The sequence below is a fragment of the Cupressus sempervirens genome, chromosome 11 (genome assembly GCF_028749045.1).
Source record: "Cupressus sempervirens isolate cs-2001-9-10 chromosome 11, ASM2874904v1, whole genome shotgun sequence".
NCBI classification, from domain to species: domain Eukaryota; kingdom Viridiplantae; phylum Streptophyta; class Pinopsida; order Cupressales; family Cupressaceae; genus Cupressus; species Cupressus sempervirens.
In genome coordinates, this window is record NC_143128.1 from 252293251 (window position 1) to 252309664 (window position 16414).

A 16414-nucleotide genomic window follows, 5' to 3' on the forward strand; every position below is an offset into this window, starting at 1 on the left:
GTTGCAAGTAGCATTAGCTAAGACTGCTATGAGGGTCAAAGTATGACACCTTCAAGAGTCACACATATTTTTAGGTTCAGTGGTCTTTAAGTTAAGTTAATTTGTTTGTTTGGACATACATTTTATCACATAAGTCAAGAGATCCTATAAACAGCTATTAAACAACTTAGTCTTCATTTCTACATATGAATCACCAATAATACAAGGCAAGGGCTCAAGCTCTCTAAGAATTCTTATTTTATTATTACTAATTCTAACAACCTCAATAATTCTCTTTTATCTAAAATCTAGAAGAATATGCTAAATTTATTTATGTCATCAAAGAAATTACTTATAACTATAAAGAAAGCACCGAGATTAAATGAATTCTTTACCCTCTCTTACTCATGAATGACATTTTTAATTGAAAAATATTGAAATGAAATGAAAAGTTTTAATAACGTCCACAAAACCACTGGTATAAGGGACCAAAAGGGCATCTAAATGACATGCTGATTTTCTCCAAACTATTCCTTTTGTTATTAAAAGATTAGCGGTCTAAGGGACCAAAAGGGCATCTAAATGACATGCTGAATTTTCTCCAAGCTATTCCTTTTGTTATTAAAAGATTAGCGATCTTGTGTAACCTCGCCTCCTAAAAAAGTTCCTTATGCTGCTGGTGTGTAATCTGTCCTTACTCATTATTGCCAAATATCTTCTTTTGGGAATATCTTCATAAGCCATTGAATCATGGATAAAACTTTCGCTTCTACTATGTAATCAAAACCTGAAAACCCCAAAACCTCGTCAAGTTGTCAGAGCTTGTGAATGTCGAGGACACAAAATGGATTCCTGGAGGTACATGGATCCCCGGAAGAAAACGCTCGTCATTACTTGGTACGATCCTTGACAAATTTGACAGGGTAAAGACCTATGCACTGTGGAAATTTTGCTTATTTTGACTATGTTTTCCCAGTCTAGTATTATTCGTTGGAGCAACCTACGATCACTACAGAAGGAAGCTCAATGAGAAAGGCCCCACTCCCGAAGACATGGCTATGCTGAAAGAACATTTAAGGAGGCAGAAGAAGCCTTCGGAATGAATATGAAGGTTTCCTGAGTTTTTCATATATCTCGAGTTTTATTTTTATTTTTAAATATGGAATTTGTTGAATTATGATGTTCATTGTCTTTGAACTTTCGTTTTAATTGTAAGGTACCTACACACCAATGAGGTGTCTTTCATATTGTAACAAGGCCAAATCACTTGCCGTTGGAATGTTATGTTCAATATACTTGGAAATCAATGAATTTGGATTGTGAGTCATCCTCCAAGCGTCATGAAATAAATTCAAATATGAGAAATACCATTGTGAACTTTCATTTCTTATTATACACAGCATGTTAACACCATATAGAAATTGAAATTGTGTTGAATGTTAGCTTCATAGTAAATTGAGGAAAATATAATATATGATAATATTATATAATTGATAATAAATCTAATTATGAAGGGTTGATTTTATATATACATGAACTGTCATAAGATACATATGATTAATGCAAAGTAACCGATCATTATATCGGTGGAGATCTGTAAACAACTCCTTGTATCAAATGCAGATTATCATCGACTATAGATATGTATTGTGTGACATTACTACCGATCACTTTGGGTAAGTATCAGGTGAGTTGCAAATCATATCGGTTGTATTACTAATGATGTTTGTTATAAAGTGCTTCTCCAAGCACTATAGATATGTATTGAGGCATGACCACGTAGGGTCATACCCCTACGTGATCATGTTTCAATATGTGTGTGTGTGTGCATTTTCGAACTGCAAAGATCATATCAATAAAAGTGACATATAGATCTCAGCCTGAAAATCAGAACAGTATAGATATATTGAATTAATTAAATCTGCAACAGCATTATATAAGGAAGATTCACATATATAAATAAAAAGTTATTATCAGTTAAAGATATACATAAGAAGAAATACAATTTAGTTAGTCTCCACCAACAGCGATCAATTGAACTTTACATGGTATCAGAGCCATGTTGGTAGAGAGACTGCTAATCTAAGTGCTTTAAATAAAAAGTGACATCATGACAAACAATGCTAGAGTCAAGGATAGACTTGAAGGAGCAACAAACTTCTTCTCATAGAATATTTGAATTATAACAATCCTTGAGGAATTGGAATTGGAATCATTCATTGAATCAGACATTTCAATACCTAAAGACGAGGCAGAGAAAACTACTTGGAAAAGATGAAATAACAAAGCCAGGAAGATTATTGTTGATTCAGTAAAAGATCATATTCTTCCTTCCATATCAAACCTCAAGAAAGCATTTGAAGTAAGTTAAACAATTAAGGATACATTTGAGATAAACAACTCCAGTAGATTGCTTACATTAAAAAAATCAACTCATTAATATAAAAATGAATAAAGGAGACTCAATCTCATCCTACTTTGGAAGAATTTCCGAAATAAAAAATCAACTGTGTTCTATTGGAAATAAAGTAGAAGATAAAAAATTATCCATAATAGCACTCAAAGGATTACCTATATCTTGGGAAACATTCATCCAAGTCGTCAACAGACCATCAATACCAGCCATTGATTAACTTAAAAATGGTTGCACCTCCGAAGAATCAAGACTAACTTCTAGAGGGATCATTCAAATCAAGAGGGAGAAAATCAAGCTCTTTTCTCAGTCTCTAATAGCAGAGGGAAGAAGAAAAAATTCGAAGGAAAGAAAAATGATAAACGAAAAAGAGACAATAATTACAAAAGAAATGACTTCTCCAAAGAAACAAAAGGAGTCACCATTGTAGATAACTCCACCTATCCAATAAAAGGAATTGGGACGTACTCTATACAACTAAAAACTGGGATTACTCTAAAACTAAAAGATGTTCTATTTGTACTTGGCAGAAAAAGGAATCTAGTATCCATCTCCGGACTTGTTGATGAAAGGGTACCAAGTCACCTTTAATAGAGACAAAGTATTGTACTGGCCTAAAAACTCTAACCTCATGAATGCTATCACCATAGGGTCTAGAGATGGAACTCTATATAAACTTGTTGATGTCAGTTTTGTACCACTACATAACATATAGCAATTGAATACTTGATATGGAATATCAAACACTCAATCCCTCTCTTGAAAAGTAAATACTCATGAAGAACATGAGAAAAACTCCAAGGTTCCTTACACTTGTGGATACTAACTCAGTTATATTAATGTGATTTGCTGGTTAATCACATAGGCAGGCTTATGTTATTCATTCGAAGATAACTTGGAGTCTTGCTATAATGGTGATGAATCTAGCTTTTCAATGTATACTAGCTCCAAATGATGTTGATGGTGATGATGGAGGGAATGTCCACCAATAATGCTCATATCTTTCTAACTTTCTTCCAAGAATGAACTCCAACTACTACACTATTCGCTGCTTTACTTCTACTCCTATGAATGGAAAGATAAGCAAATGGATGGGGATCAGATTTGATGAAAGCTTACTAGCAGCTCTACCTTCATAGGTGCAATGATTCAAGGGAAAAAAGACTAGATTACCACGCAAGGCTTCCTAACTAGCCGCTAGGATGCTAGTGGCCTAGTTTATAGATCCCTATCAAACATCCAATAATATTACCATACAACTATCCATCTACTCTTACTCTTAACAACTTTCTTGAAATAAAATCTATATGAACAACTTCAATGAAATTTAAGTCTAACTATTGGAAGTAGAAACGAGGCAATAACACCAAGTGTTCTTAATCACCATGCAAGTCACAACAATGATAAAGAAAAGCAATTTTTTACAAATGAGAGCAAATGGCCTTATATAGAGGCCAAAATTACAACCAACAATAAAGATTAAGAGGCAAAATCAATGATCCAAATTGAATCCCAAAAACCCTAATTAGGGTTGCCACCCCATCGGCCAATGAGAAGACGCCACCTCATCAATGGACCAATAAAATAAAGGAAAACAAACATCCAATAATATTACCATACAACTATCCATCTACTCTTACTCTTAACAACTTTCTTGAAATAAAATCTATATGAACAACTTCAATGAAATTTAAGTCTAACTATTGGAAGTAGAAACCAGACAATAACACCAAGTGTTCTTAATCACCATGCAAGTTACAACAATGATAAAGAGAAGCAATTTTTTACAAATGAGAGCAAATGGCCTTATATAGAGGCCAAAATTACAACCAACAGTAAAGATTAAGAGGCAAAATCAATGATCCAAATTGAATCCCAAAAACCCTAATTAGAGTTGCCAACCCATCGACCAATGAGAAAATGCCACCTCATCAATGGACCAATAAAATAAAGGAAAAGAGGCAACCAATGAGAAGGCACCAAAATGGCAGCCAATCAGAATCAGACACCTATCCTACCCAAGAAGAAGAAGAATTTGCCACTTGGGCTTACATCAAATAATCTAATATAATTCTACCCTTTTCTTTCATCTTCTTAGCCAAAGCAATGAACTTTGCTAGCCTATCGTTGACTTCCTTCATGGGAGGGCAAGGTGTGTGCTTCATCTTGAGCTCAGCTAAATTCTTCATGTTGCTCGTTGCTTGCAGTGTCTTCTCATGATCCTTCTCATATTCTTTCACATATCCAATAAAGGCATCGAGGGAGGCAAGGGTGACCAAATGCTTCTTCTTGATGGCAACCTTCCCCAACTCATCTAATCTTGATCCAAATTTTGTCTCATTGATGTTCTCCTCTTTGATATCTTCAAAATCAAGTCCAGCCCCAACATCGCTCAACATGGTTGAAATGGAAGTGTTAACGCCTAGGCTATGTTGTGCAGCCTCATTCTGTATCTCTTCAAGTATCCTCAATCTGATAGTCAAGGCAACAAACCAAGACTCCACCGTACTCATTCCTCTTTCATCTACCAACTTGGTTCACTCCAAATATCTCTCCGATAGCTCGATAAATGCCTGTAGCCTGGGAATGGCTAAGTCCTTAACTGGAAGGAAATCCTTCCACTCCCCTTCAAATGTTCTGAATTTGTTTCTAATAGCCACCAATGACCTAAATGTTGAGATAAAGGAAGGCAAAAAATTTCGCCCATCTTGAATTATATCACTATTCCAATCTTTGACTTCATGCAGTTGAGCCAATATCTCTTCTATGTTGCTCCCACTATCTTGCGGAAGGGCTACTTGGTGCAACTAATGGATAGGTTGGCAATCTCTCCAATACTTGTTCTCGGTCTCCAACTTTACAATCCTCTAGTTTGCCTTCCTCAATCTTTCTCTAATTGAAACCATGCTTTCCTGGATCTCTTCATAGTCCATGTCATCCATGATTCTTCCCAAGTTATGCTCTACTATTTCATACTCCTAGGCTACAATCTCATCCACTGCCTTGCTAATCTTTGGTATAGCAATCTGAACTTCTCAGTGACCCTCATCATCTCTCTTGATTTCCTTTACCACCATTTTTGCAATTTCTTTTTGTTTCTCATTATCTTCCTTTTCCACTAACCCTTGAATATCTTCAATTGTTCAGACAGTCACCACCTCGCGTCTTGGCATATGCATCTGCCTTAGACATAGTGGTGTAGTGCATCTCCCCAAATCTAGATTCGGTTCGATTAGCAAAGCATCACCAACAGCCTCGGTGCCTGGCTTATTTCCTCAATATCAGTTGGCCTATCCTCTTCTTTACTAGTGACTGTCACATCATCTCCATGGCAGTTCTCCGAGAGAGAAGAGTATTCAGTATTGTCGTTGTAACCACTTCATTCTGAATCAAAGCTCACCTCTACTTCAAGACCCTTTGTCCACTTGTATTTACCCCTTGGCTTCTGGCCTCAATTATGCTCTCCCTTGATGGTGTTGCATTCCATCTCTTTCTTGGAGGTTCCTGATGTTCTTTACTTTTCTCATCCTCCAAATTTCTCTTCTTGCTATTAACTACTTTTTGTTTCTGGCTACTACCCCTATCTTTCTGTCTGACTAACTCTGTTGGACCTTGTTCCTCCAGTTTCATCTTCTCATAAGTAAGGCATACCTTTCGACCTTGTAATTGCCTTAACTTCTCATTGTACCATGACTTAGTGTGTAGATCGACTATCCTCCTAACTGCCTCTAAGGAAGGATCCTGATGATCATCCCAATCCACTGGACCCAACTCTGTTCCATCCACTGTATCATAATCTTCTCTTAGCACATTTTCATCATCTTCCAATTGATCAGGAATATCAAGGCCTCTCCATCTGCCCACTAACAATCTTAAGAAAGCTAGCTTTCTCACATGAAAGTCATCTTGTGCATTGGCCCAAAAATCTTCTATAGTAGGAATATGTTTGAATGTGTTTTCGTGAGATGCCTTGATAAGACCATTAGGATTGAATCCTTGTCTTTCTCTATACCATCTTAGATGATACCACTCTAACTCTTTCTCCATAGCTGCAAAGGCAACAGGATTGGGGCAAGCATCATTGCCATTCCAAATGAGAAGGTAATCCCTGTCTCACCTTTAAGTTTCATCATCCGATCATAATGCTCAAGTTGCCTAGCCAACTCCATCAAAACTATCTTGTCGGGTAGGTACCTTGGAAGTCTCTTGGGACAAACTATACTTCCTGCTACTCTAATATATGTGAATTGCGAAAATTGGATGGACCAACTACCATACTTACTTCCGCTTCCGTTGAGAGCCTTCTAGCAGGTGTCCCTTGCAATATCCTTACTGTCTTCATGGCAAAGGCATCATAAAACATCTTATAATCTTTGGTGTTGTGCAAATGAAGGTGTGGATAGCACTCATGCACCAAACATTGCCCTAGTCCATTGCCAATCACTCCTAAGGCCTTAAGTCCAGGATTTTCATATAGTCTCGCAATCAGATAGAAAAGATAGGATCCCATATAGAATTGCTTTTGATTTTGTGCCTTAGTTGCAACTCTAAATTTTCACTTATAATTCTAGCCCAATCAAATTTTCTCTTTCCATTTTCAATTTCATCAATAAAATAGTACATCCAGTTTTTGAATTGCATACCTGGAGCCACGCCCGTGGTCCAGCTGAGAAGCACAATAAGGTCGCCATATTCCGCTTGGAAATCTAACCGAGTGAGCTTTGACGACTTAATAACTCCTTTCTTGCCTTCGTTTAACCAATTCTGCTTTAGATGAATGAAGCAGGCCTCTTGGTTACCCTAAAAGAACTTGGTTGTTTGATTTATCGTTACCACTGTCATGCCTCTATGCTGGGGAATATTGAATACTTCTTTGACCACTTGTCCGTTAATGTTAGCCAACACTCTCGTCCCTTCATATAAAATGATGGACTTGGTAACAAAATCAAATCGAGATGCACATTCCATTACCAATTCCGGACAAGGCAAGGTAGGAGGGAAAGCCGCTGCATGTACAATTCTGCTCTTGTAAATCTTCTTCGCCTTGGGGGATTGTCCTTCCTTCAATCTATCCTTCAGCTGTACCATGTCCACTGTGCCAATATTGGTATCACTTATTCACTTCACTTTCAAGAAGAAGGTGGTCTTAAGGATCATGTCTTCTTTGTCTTTTTTGGTATTCGTTCCCTTTGGGTTCTTGCTTGCACTAACATCCACCATCCTAAATAATTATTTCTGCCCCTTCGTTCTAAATGATATGGACTACACTTATCAATCTTTAACTTTCTTTCTATCGATGAAATCTAGCTTATTTCTGCCTCTCCAAATCCTATCTCTACACTTATCAATCTCCAAACTTCAATCCAAGGGGTGAGACTTCCACTTATTTCTACCTCTTCGTTACTTTAGGATGGACTACACTTATATCTCCCAACTTCAATCCTAGGGTGGTCTAGCTTATTTTTACCTCTCCAAGTGTCCTATTATGAAATCTACACTTATATCTTCCAACTTCAGCCTATCAGTGGAAATGATGAAGTGGTGGATGAAAAGTGCAAAAAAAAAATAAGGGAAATGAACTAAGCAAGAGCAAGGAATAAAATCTGTCTTTAAAACCAATCTTCACCTCTAAAAATGAATGAGAATTTTACCTTAAATCCGCCTTTGCTGATAATCGAGCCTCTTCAAGTTCAAATCAGATCTCAAAAATCTCATTTCTTCTCCAAAATATGATGCCCTAGCAAATGAATTGCTTGCAAAAATCTGCCCTATATCATAATTTCGGCTTCCCAAACTCACCCACAAATGCTAAAAATTAGACGTTAAATTGCCTTGCCAATTCACCAAATAAAATTGCCAAAGCTGGAAGAAGAAAATCACTGCCAAAGAAGGAAAAAAATGAAACTTCAAAATTGTTGCCAATCTAGCAAAAATCAAGCCTCTCCACCACAAATTTGACCTAGGGCAGAAATCGCCCAACTAAGGAAAAATAGGATCTGCTCCTCCAAATCACCCTAGGGCAAAAATTGCCCAACCAAGGAGGAAAGAATCACTGCCAAAGAAGGAAAAAATTAGGCCCCAAAAATTGCCTTGATGGAAATTCGCTCCCTAGACGAAAATCGCTCCAACTTGCAAGAGGAGGTGGAAAGAATGAATGAGGAAATAAGAGGGGGGAAGCCCCTCTTGTACCAAACTTTTTGCTTCTATAAGTGGGCCGACTTGCTTGGAGGGAAAACAAAATTAAGTTAGTCCCTTAATTAATGGCTCAGATTTAAATGCAACATTAAAATTACTTAGCCCTATAGCAAAATTGGCCCATTTAATTGCTAGTTTGATCTAGAATTGCAAAATAAAAATAAGGTAAGCTTAAGAGATGTCAAAATTTTCATTTAACAATATTTTGGTAATTAAAATATCATTAAAATCGAATCTAGCAAGCCAAAATCAATTTTCAATTCTAAATTACGAATTTCCTTTAACATTTCTAAAATCTTCTAGGCAAAATTTCAACCAAATTAATGAGATTTTGCAATTCAATCCAATTTCAAATTTTGCAATACAATTTCAATTTTTTAACAAAATAAATTCTCTTTCCTGGCAATAAAAATTCAAACTCCAATTTCAATTTCGCTATAAAAAATTTTCGTTTCACCAAAAAAATTCAAGATTTTCCAAAATGACTAAATCTAATTTTCATTTTGAAAATGCTCAAGCTTATACAATTATATCAAATTTTCAAAATTCATCTAAGTCTAAAATTTGCAAATTTATCCTACCATATATCATTTTAACCATCGAATTTTTTTTGTTTTTGGCCTAAAGACAAAATTACATGTTCCAGAAAAATAAAGTTTCGCACCGGGTGAAAACAATCAAATCCCTCTCCTGGCCCGAAGGCATCCAAGGTGTAAAATTACCAAACACCTGTTAAAATTGCTAGGGCTTGCCTGAAAAATGGGGTCCTCAAATTTTATGGGGCGATGATGTGAAAAACTCACAACATCTAGCGACTCCATAGGTGAAATGTTCCTGAACATTTCAAGAATAAAACAATTTGGAACAAAAATCTCAGGATGGCCTATCCAAAAATCTACTTAAGGACAAGCACTCAACAAGGGAAAGAACTCTAAAGTTTAACCTAAGCACCCTGACCATAAGTTACTCACGTGTGTGCAAATGATTTATTCCCTGGTCGACAGGAACTTGATAATTTCTTAGATCCATTAAACTTAGCTATTATAATATCCTTACTTCAAAAGCAACTTGGATAGAGCCCAGCTGCTAGTCAAGCATCTATAGCCCCGACGGAGTTATCGCTCTGGCACCACAATCATGATTCTACATTTAGTGATTGCTTTTATAGCACTGGTAGAGATGATTGCACACCCTTGAACCAAATTTCATCTTTATTTTTTACTTTGATATTGCCTTTTCTTTTTCATAAATTCTCATTTTTCTTTTCTCATGAGATTCTCTTTTTCTCAATCTTTTGTTTGGCTTGTAGGCAATGAAGCCTATTGAGGGTTTGGAAGACCATAGTGGCACTGAAGTAGGTGTATGATTTTTACTAAGTTCAACTTCACTTCAAAACATCAAGAACTCAAAGCAATTAAGTGCAAGTAGAATGTTGTAACCATGTCAATGATAACTTAAGAACCTCTATCAAGTTTGACCCAAATTTAGTACAAGTCCTACCATAGACTAACGACTAAACACACCAAAAAATCTCTGAACCTTGCCAAATGTATTCAAGAAATAAACAAGGCAAACTCCATTTTGTCACCAAAAATGTAAAATCTACACACCTTGCCCATGAGTGATAACATGGACCCCCTTTGCACTTGCAAAGGCCCAAAACCAAAATTGCTCTCCAACCAAGGGAAGCTAAAAGATCAACTGAAAGAAAACTACTCTAACCAACTAAAAGGGAAACTACTCTACCCTTTCGGCCAAATGGTCCAAAACAAACTCTAGTTTAAAGAATGGAAAGAAAACTATCTACTAACTGAAAGAAAACCTACTCTAACTATGTACAAAAGAGCTCTGGATAGAGTTCGAAGCTTGGAAATAATGCTTGAGGAATTGCCCATTGACAGGCAACAGAACATCCCTGCCAATGAGTGTCTTAAGTCTGAATGTTGTATCCCCGATAATCTCAGAAATCTGGAAAGGACCTTTTCATAGTTTGTCAAGTTTATTATGTTGTCCTTTCTTTTCATGGGCTTTGTCCCAATATAAGACCAAGTCAGAGATCCTGAAGGTCTTGTTTTGCGCTTTTCTATCAAAACAACGCTTTACTACCCCTTGATGTTTAGCAAATTTTGCTTTATTTTGCTAGGGCTTCGTCTCTTTTTCCATCTAAATGCATCAATTGAGCCAACCTAACTTGGACTCTGTCTTTGTTCTCATCATAGTATTCTTGTATGAGCCTTGAAGTTGGGATTTTCAATTGAATCGGAAACATAGGGTCTTGTCCGTAAACCAAATGATAAGGAGTGATTCCTATGGACTCTTTGTTACAAGATTCAAGAAGAGTTGGCAGATTAACGGATGATTCATTGATTAACAGAGGAACAAATGTGTTCCTTATAAAGAATTACAAGGACGTTGTTTCTAAAAGAAACAACGTAGACTGAAGACAGAATTAGAAACAAAACTAGAGACAGGATAGGAAACATTCCTATCTGGACTGAAGAAAAAAGAGACAGGATAGGAAACATTCCTATCTAGACTGAAAGACGAACTACAAACAAGTAGTTGACTATTATAGAAAGTATAAGATATTATCTTAATACCCTCCCTTAATGGTCAACGTACGGATGTCGGAACATTCTGTGATAATTGAGACTCTCCTTGGATCTACAGAATGTTGAAACCAAGAAGCTTTGCCAGAAGAGTGCTATGACTCAAAATAGGTTGCATTTACAAAACTTCGTTTTTGTGGAAAAAATGGTAAAACCCAGAATCTCACACAACCTTGCGTATTACAGACAACTTGAAATGATTTTTGAAGAGAAAATCAACAAACCCAGAATCTCACACAACCTTGTGTATTACAGACAACTTGAAATGATTTTTGAGGAGAAAATCAACAAACTCATGAAAAACAGAAACAGATTCAGAAGGCGAAAAATGCAGCTTCGCCTTGATCAGGAAGCTCGACAACTTGTGCTGTTGGCTGGGAAGCATTTTGCCTTGCTTGGGCAGCCAAACGTTTCCAACACTCGAACTTCATATGGTCGAACTTGTGACAGTAATTACACTGCACATTTTGCTTCGTAGAGCCATCCAGGGATTGAGCAGAAGGTTGATGCTGGAAAGGCTGAGAAGACTGATGGTTGCCGATGTTCTGTTGAAAGGATTTTGCAGCAAATGCCTGCTCTGAGGAGGCTGTAGAAGCACTGCTGCCAAACTGTTGTTTCCAACGATCCTGCTGCAGAAGTTTGGTGCATAATTCTGGAAACTTCAGATCAACATTAGTTGACGTAATGTTGAGTGTTTCTATGAAGTGCTCATAGGATGATGGTAGACTTTTCAGAGTGATGACTACCATATCCTCTTCTTCCATTTTCCGACCAATAGCTTCGAGCTGATCACGGATGTCCTTAATCTTTGTCAGATGCTCTTGTAAGGACATACGTTCATCCATCATAATGGAGAACAACTGATTCTTTAGAAAGAATGCCCGACTTTGTCAGATGTTTCATGCAGCTCCTTCAGATATTTCCAGATTTCTGTAGCTGACTTGCCTGAAGGAATCTGTGGTAGCTGATCATCGATAACAGAGAGCTTAAGAAGCATAACAGCCTCTCGATTGCGATCATCAAACTTGTCCTGTTCTACTTGGTCAGAGGTCGGACGAGTCTTTGTGCCTAGAACAAGCTCATCCAAACGACAATATTCGAAGATGGTTAACATGCGCTGCTTCCAATGATTATAATTGTGGCCATTGAATCGTAGAATGCCCTCCAACATCAGATTAGTCAAAGATGCCATTTGCACGAAGTTCGAGGCAATGTTGAGGCTGACCCAGGAAAAAAATGACAAGTGCCCAGAAGAGTAGACACAAAACCCAGAAGGAATCTGCAGTCGCAATGTAAATCCGCCGGCTCAAAAATCGAGGCACGAAAAATGAGGTACCCAGAAAATTCTGACGAAGACCCAGATGAGGTCTCGAAAAACCCACTAAGAATTTGCAAACAAAAAAATTTTCCGACCCCAAAAATTAGGGTTTCGAAAAAAAAGGCCCTGGCTGAAAAATGCTTGAAAAATCTTCAAATTTCTTGATAAAAATGGTCGAATCTGCTTCCCAGAGCACGATGACAGACTGAGACGGGACTAAAAAAGTCGTGTTTGACCTTACAAAAATAGTGGCAAATTTATGAAATAGCAGAGATGTGATTTCGGAAATCGCAGAGCCGTTTTTAGCAAAAAACGTTAGAAAAAACGACCTCCTGATCTGATCACGAGTTTGTCCAAGTCTAGGCAGCATGGGAGTTCGAGTTTGCAAAAAAACAAAACTCACGGAGCTGGAAAACACGTAGAGCTGTTTAAAAACGGCAGCCAAAAATGCAGACCAAAATAAATCCGCGATTTTCAACAATCAGACCCGCGATTTGCCAAAAAAACTCGGACAATTAATGCCATGCGGAGTTGCAGAAAATGGGTGTTGAAAAAAAATGGAGTTGCAGACGAGTCGAGGTAGGGTTTTGCAAAAAACGCCAAGAAAAAACTGCCCGCGATTTGTAGACCCTGCACTTGAAAACTCCAAAATCGTGATTTGCTGACCGAATAGAAATCCTAGCCAGGATTCGAAAAATTTGAGCGAATAATTTCAAATGAAATTATGAATCAAGTATTGGCTCTGATACCATGTTACAAGATTCAAGAAGAGTTGGCAGATTAACGGATTTCCGGATGATTCATTGATTAACAGAGGAACAAATGTGTTCCTTATAAAGAATTACAAGGACGTTGTTTCTAAAAAGAAACAACGTAGACTGAAGACGGAATTAGAAACAAAACTAGAGACAGGATAGGAAACATTCCTATCTGGACTGAAGAAAAAAGAGACAGGATAGGAAACATTCCTATCTAGACTGAAAGACGGACTACAGACAAGTAGTTGACTATTATAGAAAGTATAAGATATTATCTTAATACTCTTTAACTCTTGTTCTATTTGTCCACAAAGCGTATCTCAGCTGTGTGTGCCAATCTCTTGGTTTTCTGTCTAAAAGTTTTCCAATCACAGTCAAAAGGTTCTTGTTTGTGGATTCTGCTAGGCCATTCCCCTGGGGATAGTAACCTGATGAAGATTTTAAAATGATCCCATGGTCAAATGCCCACTTATGAAATTTCAAAGAAATGAAAGCAAAACCATATAAAAGTAGGACACGCAAACATGGTAGTGATTCTTTCTTTTAAAAATTTGATAACAATCTCAACAGTGCAATTCTTGATAGCTTGAGCTTCTGATCACCAAGTATAGTAGTTAGTTGTAGTTAGAATATACCCATGTTTTGTTGAGGAAGGTGGGTTGATGGGACCAATGAAGTCAAGTCCCCACATCGCGACAGGTCTCACCTCAATAATCGGCCGCAAAGCCATTGCCGAATTTCACAACAATTCTATTATTCTGCAAGGAATAATACAAAGATCATTTGGACAGTGGATTCATTGGTCTTGCCCTTGAAGTTGTTTGGGCAGTGGGTCCAACTTCTAACAGGGTTGGCACCACTCCTAACAAGGTTGGAATCTCCTAAAAGGGATTCAAAGTCTCCTAATAGGGACTCATATGTACTAAATGTATTCATAGACTTCTAATAGGGTCCATCCTCTAATAAGGAATATTTATATTAGTACATTATCTTGTGGGTACCATCCCCACCAGGGTTTTGCCTCTGATCAAGGGTTTCCCTAGTTAACATATCTAGTGTTATTGTATATGAGTATCCTATTGTGGTTTCAGCTTATATTGCTCATGTAAGTTTCTTTAAAGTTGATAATTGTGATAATAGTTGGATAATTAATTCACAACCCCCCCCCCAGTTATATCAGTAGACTATATATTTTAACAGAATCAACTCTGGAACGTCTAACTTAAATTCAAACCATATAGGCATTTGTAAAGAGATGTGCTCTAGGAAAGAATGTAGAGAAACTTTTCCTCCTAGCAAACACAATTCTAAAGCAGTTTTGGAACTAGTCCACATCAATTTACGTGGACCCATGCCAACACTTTCCCTAGGAGAAATCTCATACTACATAATCTTCATTGATGATTTTTCTAGGAAAATGTGGATTTACTTTCTAAAAGTCAAAGAATCAAATGAAGTCCTATTGAAATTTAAAGAGTTCAAAGCAATTGGGGAAAATCGAACGTCAAAAAGAATAAAAACTCTAAGATCAAACAATAGGGGTGAATACACCTCTGAAAATTTCAAAGACTTTTGCACCTCTATTGGGATTAAGAGGGAGTACATTGTACTTTATAATCCTCAACAGAATGGGGTGGCAGAAGAAAAAACATAACCATTGTTGAAGCCACAAAAGCCATTCTATATGATCGAAATTTACATTTTTCATTCTGGGCTAAGGTCACTAATACTGCTGTATATATTCAAAACAGTTGCCCACACTCAATTCTAGAAAATATAACCCCTGAAGAAGCCTTTACAAGAATTAAACCTGACCTAAGTCATCTCAGAATATTTGGTTGTCCTGTTTACATTCACATACCTAGAGAAAAAAGAACCAAGTTAGAACCATCCAAGAAGAAAGGAATATTTGTTGGGTACAGTGAAAACACCAAAGGGTATAGAGTCTATATACCTAAGCAGAGATCAATTGAAATCAACAGAGATGTCAAATTTGAAGAAAAAAATTGCCTTAAAACTATCCACTAGTATAGAAGATGAGCCCATCACAAAATTAGATGAAATTTGCAAACTGAAAATCAAAGGGAGAACATATTAGAAGAGATTAAACTAGTACCAAACACTGAAAATAGAGACATCTTTAATATCAAGAAAAGACCCTTATGGGCAAGCAAATTGATTGAAGAAAATAATGTTGAACTAGATAAAATCTCTAGAGAGAGCAAGATGTTTACCGTACAGGTAAAAAAAATGAACGCATACAGACAATAGAACACGAACAGCAGAATTATATTCGCATACGCCAGACATACATTATGCTTCATAATATTCGCAATAGTAGATGATTGATGATTTACAAAGATCCCAGACGGGATATAAATACTACCGCCGAACCTTCCCGAAGGAGTTCGTCGGCCACAAATATTCTATCCGCTACAAACTATTTACCCGTCAGCTACAAAATACAAAACACTGACGACAGTCAATCCGTCGGCTACAAAAACATCGCCAGACCTATCCAATCGGCTAACACCATCCCCCCTAAAAAGAAAAGTTGTCTCCTGACGACTAACAAAATATCTGAGACAAATTAACAAACAAAATACATTAACAGAGTGACTACAACAAAAAAAATCTACTTCTGTCACATCACTTCCACATTCATCCTGTTACATCTGGAGCCTCTGCTAACACAATATTGTCTCCTCAAGCTGACCTTGATAGCCACCTGTGCTGCTTTCTCTATTTTCAATTCCTCGGTACCCTGAGCCAAGTGTTGCTGCACTGCCTCCAACTGGATAATCAGCTCCTCCCGAGCTCTCTACGCATCCACCAAGACAGCCTCACAGCCAACACCTGCTCCCACTGCCTCTGGTACACAGAAAGTCCATGCCTGCAGCAACTTCAACTCTTCTCAACTGGTCAGACTCCCACGATTGATATCCACAATGACTGGGGGTCCAAGGGGCAATGCCCCTGGCGGGGTCGAGGGGCAGCGCCCCCACGGGGTCCTGGGGCAATACCTCGGGTGCACTCTCTATCGCAGTACAGGGTGGGGTTGAGGGGCAACGCCCCTCGCCGCCAAGACCAAATTAACACTTCGCAACCCACACAAAAATGCACGGAACACACCATTTCTATC

General features: G+C 37.6%; 1 long non-coding RNA gene across 3 annotated transcripts in view; it reads left to right on the top strand.

Moving 5' to 3' along the window:
- The first annotated feature begins 544 nt into the window (after positions 1–544).
- LOC149529102 (uncharacterized) overlaps positions 545–16414 on the top strand; it is a 57064-nt gene continuing 41194 nt past the window's right edge. The window contains exons 1-2 of one of the 3 annotated variants that reach the window (XR_016358936.1): positions 545–876; positions 956–1090. This is a non-coding gene — a long non-coding RNA (uncharacterized LOC149529102). Of the gene's footprint in view, positions 877–955; positions 1307–16414 lie in introns of those variants that run through there. The other 2 variants (XR_016358935.1, XR_016358934.1) reach the window with 2 other exon arrangements.